At 42.2% G+C, this 15,000-nt stretch overlaps 1 pseudogene; it reads left to right on the forward strand.

Moving 5' to 3' along the window:
• Positions 1 to 7,790: 7,790 nt before the first annotated feature.
• LOC149157669 (aldehyde oxidase GLOX pseudogene) overlaps positions 7,791 to 15,000 on the forward strand; it is a 23,803-nt pseudogene continuing 16,593 nt past the window's right edge.

The raw sequence follows: 15,000 nt of genomic DNA on the forward strand, positions 1-15,000 counted from the left end.
CTCCTGTTATCTTATATGGCTGTGAAGTTTGCTGCAGCATCTCCAGAGAATATGGAGGAAGATTGAGCATCCAGAAGCGTTTATATACTTATAACCTGAAAATTATAAAGTAATACACCCTATCCTATTCTCCTTATAGAAGCAGGTCTTCTTCTATTGAGAGCTAGCTATGCTCAGGTTTCTGATGTACAAGCACAAGCTCAATAACACAGACAATCATAGACTTCCTAAGCTAGCTTTAACTTCCAGCCAAATCACCTGAGGCTTAACCGGGGATGGCATAAGGAACAATGGTTAAACTATTGGGAGATATGAGAATGATGCTTTGCAAAACATAAATAACATTAAAGATATGTTACTTCTAAGTTCAAAGAAAAATTGTGGTGTGAGAAGATTTAGCGTCTAAAAGAAAATTAAGTTATTATAAGAAGGTCATCAACCCCACCCTTGAGGATCAAAAGTATCTCTCTATTCTACTAGCTCAAAAAAGAAAATTAATATAGCAAAGATTAGAACGAATTCTCATGAGCTCCATATGATGGCCGCTGGGTAGTCCCTAACGCCATGGATGGAAAGGATCTGCCATATTTGTGAGAATAAGAGCATCGAGGATGAAAACACTTCCTCTTAGAGTGCCCTGCGTACAATCACATTAGATCTCAATTTCACAACCTTTGTTATAATACTGACCTTTCTAGCCTTTTACAATGCCAAAATTATAGTGAATCGGGAGGCTTCTCTCCAAGCTTTTTGAGCATCGAATAAAATCATAAATCAAAATAAATAATTCGTCTTTTTAGGTCCGATAGATCATTATTTGGTCTCAGTGACGTTAACAACCATCATCTCATTAATATTATCTATTTTAGATTGATATATATATATATGTGTGTGTGTTATATATTTGTATATATATATACACACATATATATAAATATAACATGTATTTTAATATATATGTATATAATATATATATATATATATATATATATATAATATAATTATATATATATATATATTTATAAATCTACATATATATATATATATATATATAATATATATATATATATATATATATATATATAAACTTATAAATATATTTTCCTTACTCAAAGTTATGCTAAAAAAACAAAAGCCAAAAACACATTCTAAATAAATATAATCATGATTATCAATTTATTACCCTTAAACTAAAATTCAATATAAAACATGTATTCTTCTAGCTTATATATTCGTTGATCTGTGTGTTTAAATGGGAGCCCTAATAACTCCTTGTATAAATGAAATCATATATATAAATGTAATGAGAATAAATTTATGCTAATAATTTTATACACTTACATATATAACATGTATTCTAAAGTAAAGTTATATCTATATATATATATATATATATATATTAAACTATATATAATTATATAAAATTATTATTATATATATATATATATATATATATATAGTTTTATAGATATAACTATATATATAAACATCCAAAAACTCATTTATAGGATGTAGTGAAAAAAGTTCAATGACCTTATTGGGTTAAATTGGTACATCAAATTTTTAGTATAAAAATAAATAAATAAATATATATATATATATAACTTTTTATATATATATATATATATATATATATATATATATATATAATAAGTTATATATATACTTATATTTATATATATTTTTAAATATAAATATAAATATATATATATATATATATATATATATTTTTTGATAAATATATATATGTAAACTTACAAACTTATATATATATTTTTCTTACTTAAAGCTAAGCTAAAAAAGCAAAAGACAAAAAAATATTCTAAATAAATATAATCACGATTATCAATTTATTCTTCTTCTAAACTAAAGTTAAATATAAAACATGTATTCTTCTAACCTATATATTTTTTAATCTCATTTTTAAATGGGAGCCCTAAGAACTCTGTGTATGGATGAAATTATATATATATAAATGTAATGAGAATAATTTTACGCTATAATTTATATACATGAAGCATGTACTCTAAAGTAAAGTTCAAAATAAAATATGTATTCTTCTAACTTATATATTTCTCTTAATCTTGTCTTTAAATGGGAGCCCTAATAACTCCTTGTATAGATCAAACCAGCTATATAAATGTAATGAGAATAATTCTATGCTAATATATATATTTAGTTATATATATAGAGAGTTAGTTATATTTATATATTTATATAAAACTATGAATATATATATATATATATATATATATAAAGTTAAATATAAATATAAATATATTTATATTTATTTATATAGATAATTATATATATATATATATATATAAAAACAATATATTTCGATATATATATATATATATATATATATTTCTTACTTAAAGCTAAGCTAAAAAAACAAAAACCAAAAACACATTCTAGATAAATATAATAATGATTATTAATTTATTGCCCTTAAACTAAAGTTCAATATAAAACATGTATTTTTGTAACTCATATATTCCTTAATCTTTTTCTTTTTCTTTTTCTTTCTTTTTTTCTTTCTTTCTTTCTTCTTCTTCTTTTCTTTTTCTTTTTTTTTTTTTTTTTTTTTTTTTTTTCCCAGCTGGTTCATGGACCCTAGTCAGTTGATCTGCTACTCCAGGTTCGAAAAATCTGGGTGGACCCCACCCGAAGGGGGTCCACCCCTCGGTCACCACAGACCTAACCCCAAGAGCTTTCGGGTTTCGACCCTGTGACCTCCCATTGGAGAGGCCCCGACTTGACCGATTGAGCTAACCTGTCACGCCCCCAGGTCTACGGTAGTCTTCCAACCGTTGTCCGGCGGGGTGCGGCACCGACATGTACTTTCTTTTTCGCAATACTTGTACACTTGGACTACGCCTTCCACACTAACATACTTAATTCATCTTCTTCAATTAAGTAAAAGCATTAATCTTCATATATGATTATAACCAATATGCAATGTAAAACCGAGAACATAACAATTACACACAATTATAATGGGAGGGGAAACTCCCGAACGAGTTCGCCCAATATATTATGAATCTCTTTCAATAATACAATCACATAAGTGCGCCGGGCAAGTCCATGGCCAACACTTAGAATAATTACAACGAGGCAAGAAAGCCTTTTACAATTCGATACCAATCACCTTTGGTAGGAGCGAGCTCACCCGAGCCTCCAAAACTCCACCAAACCAATTCTGCACCAAACCATTCTTCACCGTGAACCGTCGTCCTCAAACCAATCCCCGGTAAAATCTGCGCACTTATTCTCTTATGCGCATGAGAGATGCGCACTTCTCTGCGTCCTCTTTATTTCAGATCGAATACAAGAGGAGAGCGAAGTGCTTGTTGCCAAATGAGCCTTCTGTGCCTTGAATATATATCCATCTCAACTCTTTGATGAAGGGGTGTCAGCTCTTAGGCCGACCCCCATAATACATACGTTGGAGCCCCTACTTTACTTTTTAGTAGGTCGGCCCTTGCCTAAGGGCAAGGCCTCCCTACGCCCTTATAAAGTTCTGCAACTCCATCGTATTATTTTCCAAGTGTTATGTATGTGCTCCCAAAACGTCGCAGCCGGCTCGTATGAACGTCGTACGCTGTCCGCCCTTCGTCGCATGTCGCCCGTCATCGTCGTACTGCCGTTTCCTGTCGCACATTGCCCGGTTGTGGTTGCGTTTTGTCTGTCCGCCGTATGGAGGGGCGCCTGCCCGGGTCGCCCTCCCTTCGCACACATCTACACTGTCCAACCGTGCCACGCCCTCGTCGAACCAACTCGCATCCATATCGTGCTGTCGCCATGTTCGCTGTTCGGTGGTCCGCCCATCGGGCGTGGGCCGCCCACGGGTCGCCCGCCCATCGGGCGCTGGTCGCCCTCGGGTCGCCCTTCCGTTTCAGCTCGCCCGAGCCTCAACTGTCAACCTGTTCGCCGAGTCGGGTAGCTGCACCTGCGTCCTAACTCGCTGCAGCTCATCTGCAGCTCGCCCTTGTCCGCCGGATGTCGTAGCTCGCCAAACTGTCCATTGCTTGCTGTGCACGGGTCGCGGCGCCCGGGGCGCCCGCCCGCCGTGCACGGGTCGCCCGCGGTTCGCCCATGGGTCGCCCGTCCGGGTCGCCCGCCCGTCGTGCACGGGTCGCCCACCCGGGTCGCCCACCAAGTGAAGACGTGCCTCTGCCCAAGTCGCCAGGGCGTTACACTCTCCTCCACCTAAAGACGTTGTCGTCCCGACAACATCCCATCTTAGTGACTCTCCACCAAGATTAATATCGACCATGATGTAGATTCCTCCATATAAGGCAACACCTCTGCAACATATACAAGGTCCCATCTCCACCAAGTCATCTCTATGTGCCAACTGCCCATGTATAACAAGTGCTACACATCCTAGCCATGTGTCAACGCTCATTTCCATGATCCCATGCTTAGGTCCATGGAAACTCCATCTTTCTGTAGCACGTTGTGATCATCATACCTGCTCAACCAAGTTTGAGGGCTCACTGCCAGGAGCAGCTTAACAATGAGCCCCATCTTCTATGTCATCTAAGAAGATGTGGAGCGAGAAGAGCCTAGAGGCTCTCCTTTACTAATCAGCTCAATCCATCTGTCAGGATCCTCAACCTCCATCCTTTGTAGATATGCTTCCCGATCTTCCTTCTGGATGTTCGGCCCCACATATAGCTCATCATCATCATCGTCCTCCACCAACTCTAGCCTTCTTGATAAGTCCAAGATGCTATCTGAAAGTGATCGGATGACCACAGATTGTTCTGCAATCTTTGCCTCCATCGTAGACAACCGCTTGTCTACCTTTACCTTGTCCTCCATTTGCATTCCTCCTAACTTATGATCGGGCTTTGTTACACCAATGGTTGGAACACCAATGGGCACATCTTCCCTTCCATCATAAATGAAGAGTTTCCTCAAATGTGGCACAACCATAGCTTCAAATTGTTTCATAAATTCCATCGCCAATACTACCTCATAGTCATCGATCCGTACTATGGTGAAGTCCACCTTTCCGGTCCATCCACCAAGTGTAGTGTCCACCTTTTCGGCCATACCAAGGATTGCCATAGGGGGAGAATTCACCGTCTTCATTTGTGCCTTCACTGGTACAAATTTCAGCGCAAGTCTCCTTGCGGTATCTTCACTCATGAAGTTATGTGAAGCCCCACTATCGACCATAGTGAGAACATCGGCTCCACCAATCTTCATTTGAACATACTCCAACCTGTTTCTCTCCAGATCTCTTCTAGAAACCACTTCCATAGTAGCAGCTGCACCAAGTATCTGCATCATTCCTACAGAAGCATTGTCATCCTCCTCGGCAGGTTGTGTAACAGCGGCCAACTTTGGTTTAGATGGGCAATTCTTCACCGTGTGTGGCCCTTCGCATAACCAACACTTCAAAGGTTTCTTCAACTTTGCACCATCATCTGATTTCGGAGCATCCTCCTTCTTCTTGTCTTTTGGTTTGTCGGACTTCCTTTTCTCATTAGAAGTCTCATCATAGTGGTCCACCAACCTGTCAACCGCAGCAAAAGCTTCCTCAAGTGTTCTAATTTTCTGCCTCTTCACCTCATTGCGTGCCCAAGGTTTCAACCCAATAATAAAGTTGAATACCTTGTCCCTTTCTGCCATGTCGGGAAGTTCCAGAGCTGCACTTGAAAATTCTCGCTGATATGCTTGTAGGCTTCCGGTTTGTTTGATGAACTTGATCTTCGTCCTTGCTTCCCATGTTTCATCCTCAGGACTGAAATGGGTCTGCAAAGCTTTCTTCATGTCGTCCCACGAAGTGATGTCATCATCATTACCATTGATAATCTGATCCACCCTCCTTCGCCACCACATCTTGGCATCGTTTGTCAGGAATTGAGCGGCTACCTTGACTTGTGTCTCCCCATCAGGTAGACTTAACCATTCCAAGTACTGCTCCATGTACCACAAGAAGTTACCAAGAGTCTTTGCACTCCTTGTACCATCATAAGATTCCGGCTCCTTGACCTTTACATGAGGCACTCCTCCACCTGAGTTATACCTCATGGCTCTCTTCAATACCGCAATCTCATCTTTGGCTTGATCAAGACTTTTATTTACCTTGTCAAGAGTTCCTCTCAAGTTCGTGATCTCTGCAAGACCCTGATCTCTTGATTCTTCAACCTCCTTGACCCTTCCTTCCAATTGTGTACACAGAAGATCTGTGTATTCATATTGTGTCTTGAGCTCCTCATGCTGTGTACGGAGTTCTCCAAGTTCTTCTCTGACCTTTGAGATGGCTTCTCGTTCCTTAGTGAGCGAGTCCACATCTTGGTTCCAAGAAGTCTCCAAAGTCTCCATTCTTTCGATCACCTTCCCCATGAACTCAAGAGTAGGATCCTTCGCAGGGTCCTTCATTGTATGGCTAGACCCAGCTTGAGAGTTAGCGGCCATCTTCTTTTGCGACCTAGTTTCGACCATTCATCGGCTTCCCCAAGTCACCTGCAAGAACCTTGTCAACTGCCAACTTCCAAGTGTGTGAGCAACCCTGCTCACCAGCTCTAAACTGAGCTCTGATACCACCTGTCACGCCCCCAGGTCTACGGTAGTCTTCCAACCGTTGTCCGGCGGGGTGCGGCACCAACGTGTACTTTCTTTTTCGCAATACTTGTACACTTGGACTACGCCTTCCACATTAACATACTTAATTCATCTTCTTCAATTAAGTAAAAGCATTAATCTTCATATACGATTATAACCAATATGCAATGTAAAATCGAGAACATAACAATTGCACACAATTATAATGGGAGGGGCAACTCCCGAACGAGTTCGCCCAATATATTATGAATCTCTTTCAATAATACAATCACATAAGTGCGCCGGGCAAGTCCACGGCCAACACTTAGAATAATTACAATGAGGCAAGAAAGCCTTTTACAATTCGATACCAATCACCTTTGGTAGGGACGAGCTCACCCGAGCCTCCAAAACTCCACCAAACCAATTCTGCACCAAACCGTTCTTCACCGTGAACCGTCGTCCTCAAACCAATCCCCGGTAAAATCTGCGCACTTATTCTCTTATGCGCATGAGAGATGCGCACTTCTCTGCGTCCTCTTTATTTCAGATCGAATACAAGAGGAGAGCGAAGTGCTTGTTGCCAAATGAGCCTTCTGCGCCTTGAATATATAGCCATCTCAACTCTTTGATGAAGGGGTGTCAGCTCTTAGGCCGACCCCCATAATACATACGTTGGAGCCCCTACTTTACTTTTTAGTAGGTCGGCCCTTGCCTAAGGGCAAGGCCTCCCTACGCCCTTATAAATTTCTGCAACTCCATCGCATTATTTTCCAAGTGTTATGTATGTGCTCCCAAAACGTCGCAGCCGGCTCGTATGAATGTCGCACACTGTCCGCCCTTCGTCGCATGTCGCCCGTCGTCGTCGCACTGCCGTTTCCTGTTGCACATTGCCTGGTTGTGGTTGCGTTCTGTCCGTCCGCCGTATGGAGGGGCGCCCGCCCGGGTCGCCCTCCCTTCGCACACATCTACGCTGTCCAACCGTGCCACGCCCTCGTCGAACCAACTCGCGTCCATATCGTGCCGTCGCCATGTTCGCTGTTCGGTGGTCCGCCCATCGGGTGTGGGCCGCCCACGGGTCGCCCGCCCATCAGGTGCGGGTCGCCCTCGGGTCGCCCTTCCGTTTCAGCTCGCCCGAGCCTCAACTGTCAACCTGTTCGCCGAGTCGGGTAGCTGCACCCACGTCCTAACTCGCTGCAGCTCGTCCGCAGCTCGCCCTTGTCCGCCGGATGTCGCAGCTCGCCAAACTGTCCATTGCTCACCGTGCACGGGTCGCGGCGCCCGGGGCGCCCACCCGCCGTGCACGGGTCGCCTGTGGTTCGCCCATGGGTCGCCCGTCCAGGTCGCCCGCCCGTCGTGCACGGGTCGCCCACGGGTCGCCCACCCGGGTCGCCTGTTATAGACATTTTTGTGCCTTACAACATGAAGCATGAAATGTCAATAATCTAAGGGATCCAAAGTCCCTAAACATGTTGTTCCTACCCCTAGAGGAACAAGGTCAGCAAACCACAGCACTAAATATCAGTTCTCCACCTGAAAACACTCAAAAACAAGCTAATTCTGGATCATGTCAACTGCTCCACTGAGCATCTGCGCTGAATGTCAACTGCTCCACTGTGTACCTGCGTTGAATGTCAACTGCAAAGAAGGCTACCTACGCTGGGCGAGTTGGGACAAGTGGCACAGTCATTCTTCAAGGTGTCAATGCCCAGGAAGCTTCCAAAATGACACTTGGATCAGGGAATTCGACTGGTGATGAGTAAGAGGGTCTAGATCTCCAAGTGGAAGCAAGAACCTCCAAGTGGACTCAAGAAATGAAGAATAACTGAAGTGGGAGAGGACACTAGTCAGCTTCATGCCAGCTACAAGCTGACTCATCCTTTCTCCAAAACTCCTATATATAGAGCTCTCTCATGAGGTCTATGGAGGCTGGAATCTTGTGAATGTAAGGAAGTGCTGTTGGTTTGAGTATAGAACTATTGGGTGATTTGCTTGAAGGAGGTGAAGAGGAGATTTCTTTCTGCTGGGAGGTGATGCTGGATTGGGCCTTTTATGGTTGTATTACTTCCTGAACTTTACTTCTTCCATTAATAAAGCATTTGAGGTTCTTCTATATGCATGTGTCTCAATGGTGTATTGCTATACTTGTGTATTTGATTTATTCTAATCCTTGAATCAATTATGAATGTATGCTTCTTGTAGTTTCCCTCTCTTGCCATTTTGCAGGATCTTGGTGTAGCTGGGCCAGTGAAAGAGCAAGGAGCTGGGAGCAATCAGCAAAGAGGGAAGATTGGATCAATCATTAGCGGAAGACAACGGTTAGTGGATCTTTTTCTCCCCTCTCTTGCATCTCATAAAGAAGTAATCTCGAATAGCTTTTCTTTGATTGTTGCTGAGGTACTATCACCCTTAGAGTGGGATAGGGTCATTCCGTATTGGATACTTTTCCCAACAACAAATTGGCGACTCCGCTGGGGATCGTATCTTGTTGGTTGTTTGTGCTTTTGCTATTCATTTCATAAACACAGGGAGTACCGAATCGAACTGCATTTGGATCTTTCAAATGCAAAGTAGAGGGCAGCTACTCTAGCTCAGTTTCTGGGCCTGTTTATGATTTGAAGAGCTGATCCACAAGGACTCTGAACAGCTCTTAGTGATAGCTTTTCATCCTCCTTTTCATCCCTTAGTGTGTGCTTGACTGATAGCTTCTGATTTGGCCAAAAACTGTGAATTTTTGAGCAATCTGTGACCCGGAAACTGAGAAAAACGAAAGTTTATCTCTTCAGTGCAGGCACTGTGAAGGCAGTCTGCATTTCAGCGCAGTTTCCGAGGGGCTACCTGCGCTGAAGGTCAAACTGCCAGTGTACTACCTGCGCTGAACCAGTTTTGCCTAGTGCTACTGGGGTTCCCTCCTGTTTATTGCCCTGTTTTCACCCTTGTTTTTGCAGCCTGTTACCAGTCAATGTACCTATCTGAAACCAAATTTCCTTGCCACTATTCCGCCTTGGTTGTATAAAGAAACGGTATTTGTTCTTTGTGTATTTCTTATATCATTTACAGCTTCCCATAACGAAAGTGAACTAGTCTTGCTGTGGCCTCTTAGATCTAGACCTGTGATAAGTGTCGTTTTGATCTTAAGAGTTAGTTTGTTTGCTGTTCATAGCTGATTGAACTTTTGCTTTCATCATATGGTTTGAATTTATATATTTCTAGTGTCGAAACAAGTAAATCTTAAGGTGTCTTTTCATTTTGGACAAGCTTGTTTGCTTTCACTTGAAATTGAATTCAAAGTTATACAACAGCTTTCTTTTTGTATTACACCAACATTAAGAAAGAGAAAATAAATACCTGCATTGTGCATGTGCATTTTGACAACTTGTATGTTGATTTAGGAAAAAGTGCATTAGTGTGTGCTCTATGATCTGTGTGAAAAGATGATGTCTTTCTTTTCCCTCAGTAGTTAAGATTTTCAAAGTTGAAAGATTGAAAAGCTTGCTTATCATCTTAGACTGCATTTAGGAGTGTTACTATACATCTCGTGGTGATCCATAAAGGCAAACTGCTAAACAAGATGAACCTTAAAATAAATTGGATTTACATAACAACGCATTGAAACATAACGCAAACACATAGAGGTCTAAGCTAGAGACGTGTTCCGACGTCGTTAAACGTGATATCTTAGCGTTGAGTGGTTGGGTGATTCCTCCACGGTGAAGCGATAAGTATCAATACGGACTTGTGCTCCCACGTACCGTCGCGTATATATTGGGAGACCCCTATAGGAACAAAGCCTTTATCCATAGGAAGCCGTGTCGGCCGCCCTACTGATCGCAATGCAGTGAACACAGCATTCACGAAGATCGACCACTCGTACCGTAAAACGTATTCTGTGGTTTTGCGAAAAGTTTGGCACACCCTCTGCCTAGAACTCCAGAGTAGTTTCTTTTGGCCTTTTTCAAACTCTATAACTGAAAATGTCCATCCGAGCATTTGTCACTTCGGGCTCGTTAAAACATCGAAGGAGACTAGAGTCATCTTTAGCTTTTTCTCGACTCTTAAAAAGTGAAAAAGCAAGTTGTGTCTAAAGCGTCGTTATAAAATTTATTTTAAACGGAACATAATCACCTCCTATTCCTGCGTTGATCTGTAGGTTGAGAACATGGAACGCCCCAACCAAGGAATTCCACATGATGGAAATCCTAGTCCTTTCTCCTCTTGGGGAGAAGTTGGTGCGCCCCACATGGCCACATTGTCGCTTCCAGGACTGACAATTGGCCTGCCTATTTGGCTATTCTCAACCAATGTAGTTCAGAACACCATGGTTCCTGAAGAGTCGAGTCAACAGTCAGATCAGTCTAGAGCTGCCCACCAGCCTTCTACTTCCTATAACTCTTCTTCCAATCCTTCATCTTCGCAAGGTAGAGCCGGCAAAAGCCAAGCTCCCATGGAGAAGAAGGAGAAGAAGAAGAGAGAGAAGAAGAAGAAGGAGCCTAAGGCGACTGGGGGCAAGCAAAAGAGATCTGACGAAAATCCACACACAGCACAGACCGGGCCTAAATCGCCATGTGTCATATGTAGAGGAGACCACTTCCATAGGGATTGTCCATGTATTCCCCGGATACTAAGGGATTGGTCCCCTCGTTTGCACAATTCGGGAGCATCAACCTCTGATAGCCATGTTGAATGCTTACCGTCAACCAGCGAAAGTGAAGGTTCAAGACAAAGAGGGGGAGCAAGATCTCCCTGCAGACTGTGTGAAGGCGATCACGCCATCCACCGTTGTCCCTTCTTAGACGAAGCAAAGAGAGTTTTGGAAGATCGTCCGATTTCACCGGTAATACTTCCTCCTGGATACAAAAAACTCGTGCCAAGTCCTTCGTTGGTTGAGAATACAGTTGGCCCGCTCAAGTGGTCAGCTGAAGCGTCAGTCATTGAGAATGAACCTACTGAATCCAGACCGGACGAAAGTCCAAAGGTCGAAACGGTAGTTGACCCGGTTCTTCCTTCAGAGGTTTCATCCTCAAATGATTGTCATTGAAGATTCATCTTCAAATGACACCCTCACTGAAGAGAACAAGGATGACACCGTCCAGATTCTTTTCATCAACACAGACTCTGATGAGCAACAGGGCAATGCGCCCATTCCTTTATCGTAGGAAGGAACATCGTCAGGGTCATATTTGGCCGTGTATTCGGTCCCACCACCAAGCAACCTGGTTGTGTCCTTTGATTGGAACCAACTAGGCAGACCCCGGTTGCCAGCCAATGTACCATTCAGAATCATAGTCCAAATTTACAGAATGATAATGGCTGGAACTATCATTGACGAAGGGGCATCTGTGAGTATCCTTTCCTCTATTGCTTGGAAAGCACTGGGTTCCCCGGCGCTTTCGCCTGAGATAAGAAATCTCTCGGGTTTCGATAAAGGAACCAGTCGACCATTAGGGATCCTCCCCAATGTACCTGTTACATTGAAAGGGAAGATCGTTCAAATGAACGTGATGGTCGTTCAAGGACCCTTGGATTATAACCTACTCCTTGGACGAGACTATATATATTGCATGGGAGCAATAGTCTCCTCACTCTTTAGAGTAATGTGTTTTCCACACGAAGGAAAGATGGTCAAGCTCGTAGACCAACTTTCATTTCCAGGATCACGCATCGCAAATAGTCACATACCAACCCTGAATGGTCTATTCAATCAAGAAATGTCTCCACCCCCAGTCCTCCTTCCCGATGAGTGCGAGTGACTCGGAAAGATGGGACTGGAACCCAGGGGGCATGCATCCTGGTCTGCTTCGGGCAGAGGAAACCTTGGGTATAAGGCAGAATTTCCGCTAAAAAATATGACTAGTCCGTACCCCGTCCGTGGATGGAAGAGGGGTTGTTCTAGAATAGGATTCTTTTGTTAAGGTTACTTGTTTGACAAAGGTCATTCACCATTGTCTACTTCGGTAGACAGTGCCAAGGAGATGTTTTCGTTTGATGGTGTTAACAAAACAATCTTTGGGTAACCAGAAAGAGGCAAGCCTCACCCTTTAAAACAAATGTTTTGACGGATAAGTAGGGGCAGCCTTGAAATTTTACTTTATACCTGGGGGCATGCAAACCTTTTGGAGTGCAAGCAAGGGACGACTATTTATTTTTTTTAAATTTTTAGGTCTTCCCTTTAAACCTGTAGGTATAACCCTTTAAACTCGTAGGATTAGCCGTTTCCGAACTTGCACAAAGAAAGGATGAGAAGGAGCATAGCTTCGTGGGATAAAGCTCCATAAAAAATAGCTATCTCACAGGAGACATTCTTATCTTATGACTGGTATATCGAGCAGTTTTACCGCGGAATTTATGCTCGTTAAAAAATAGAAAAGCGAGATCCGAGCAGTTTTAGCACATAGTTCATGCTCGTTAAAAAATAAACATAAGATTGAGCATTCAAGCTCATTAAAAAATGAACATACCCCGGTAAATAACCACTGTGATCGTAAATTTATTAGCCATAAAAAAGCCTTGGTCGTGTTTGCACCTGCCACCTCCATTCCATTTGGCCAATCGTTCACCTCGATATGATTGTTTACCTATTTTGAGGAACAGCTGCGAAGAGTGATTTCACTTAGCCATCCTTGTGACACTGCCGTGATTGGAAAATTCCAACCTGTACCTGGAATTTGCTGCTATCCCTGTTTATCACTCATTCCTCAAAATACGAGTCTTCTTTGAGCTCTTTTCATCTGACTCGTAAAATATGAAAAGTTTGCCGAGTTTTGGCCTTCCAGCTCGTTAAAGTGACCGGAAGAGCTATCCCTCCTCTAGATTTTAATCTTTTTGGACCTGAGGGATTATTACACAAAAAGGTCGAGTGCTTGTTTTATTCGGCTCATTAAAGTTATCGAAAACTCATCCCTTCTGTATTGTTTTATATTTTTTCGGACTTAAGGGATTAGATGACGAAAAATGAAATTTTGGAGTTAACTTTCTGTACCTTTTCAGACTCTCTAAAAATGAAAAGGACCGAGCTTTCCTTGTCGTTAGACTCGTTAAAATGATTAAATAGCGACAAACTTGTCTTTAGACGAGAACGAGTTTTCCTATCGCTAGGCTCGTTAAAACATAGCGATGGGCTTGCCCGAAGGGCAGGTTATAGAACAAGCATATGTTATCCTCCTCAAGCTTGAGAAAAATAAAGAGTTACTGGTTAGAAATGACTGGGGAAAAATTGGGAGAACCTCAAAGCTTTAATGGTAGCAAGTCGCTCTTGAGCATGACACTTTTCCTCCGTATCACATCGGGTTGGGTTGTTTCATTCACCGGTCTCATCACCATGGTCTTCGCCAAACCATCCACATTTGGGGTAATGCTACCGATCCATCGCATCAGTGTCGTTATATGTTCAAGAGATGTTGTTCAGAAAGAGTCAACCGTGTCCCATCCACTGCCGTACATTATCCTTCATCCACCCATGATCACCACCCTGAATCATATTTCACAGATTGTTTTCACCTCCACTAAAATCATTAGCTCCGTTCCGTGTCACTGATGTGGGATTCATTAAGGCCCTCCTTTGACGGATCGCTTCTTGTCGACTTCAGCTCATTATCCAAGAAGTTGATCTAGGAACAACCCCTTCAGTACTTTGAAGCTTGCATGCCTCAATGGCAAGTTTCTCACTTCCGGCGACAGGTATACATCAATGACCTTCGACCAGAAGATTTTGCGTGGTGTTCGACGCCAAGTCCTTTATTCACACCACGTGAATTGTACTGCAGTACCTTGAGGGTCATTATCATTATCGGTGATTCATCTCGCGCTTGTTAACGGTTTACATTATTGATCGGTAATCAAGCGATGTCTTTCCATGTTCGACTTCAGCGCAATTCTCACATGGATCAACTTGTACTTAGAGTGAAGATCGAACGAGTTTGAAGACCCCGGATCTAGTTTCATCCATCCGGGCTGCGATATATATTCAGGAAATATAAAAACATTTGATATGTACATCATTGCAGCAGATGATCATCCTACTCAAAGGATGATAATTTCAGTAGAGAATTATCCGTCTACTATCAGACGATCATCTGTTCTATGTACTAAAATGAATTTATAAAGCTGAGCATGGGAATGCCCGCCTCAGCTAGATCATGAAAGCAGAATGAAAAATAATGTATTGTATTGTATTTTATTACAGGTCACCTCTCAGCGATTGAATGAACTTCGGATCCTCCTGATAAAGCATTTCACCCGATAAACGACCTCATACTTTAGGGGGCAACTGTTATAGACATTTTTGTGCCTTACAGCATGAAGCATGAAATGTCAATAATCTAAGGGATCCAAAGTCCCTAAACTTGTTGTTCCTACCCCTAGAGGAACAAGGTCAGCAAACCACAGCACTAAAGATCAGTTCTCCACCTGAAAACACTCAAAAACAAGCTAATTCTGGAT

Source organism: Pinus tabuliformis, chromosome 5_2 (assembly GCF_031772625.1).
Source record: "Pinus tabuliformis cultivar Carrire ecotype Pingquan chromosome 5_2, CPIR1, whole genome shotgun sequence".
NCBI classification, from domain to species: domain Eukaryota; kingdom Viridiplantae; phylum Streptophyta; class Pinopsida; order Pinales; family Pinaceae; genus Pinus; species Pinus tabuliformis.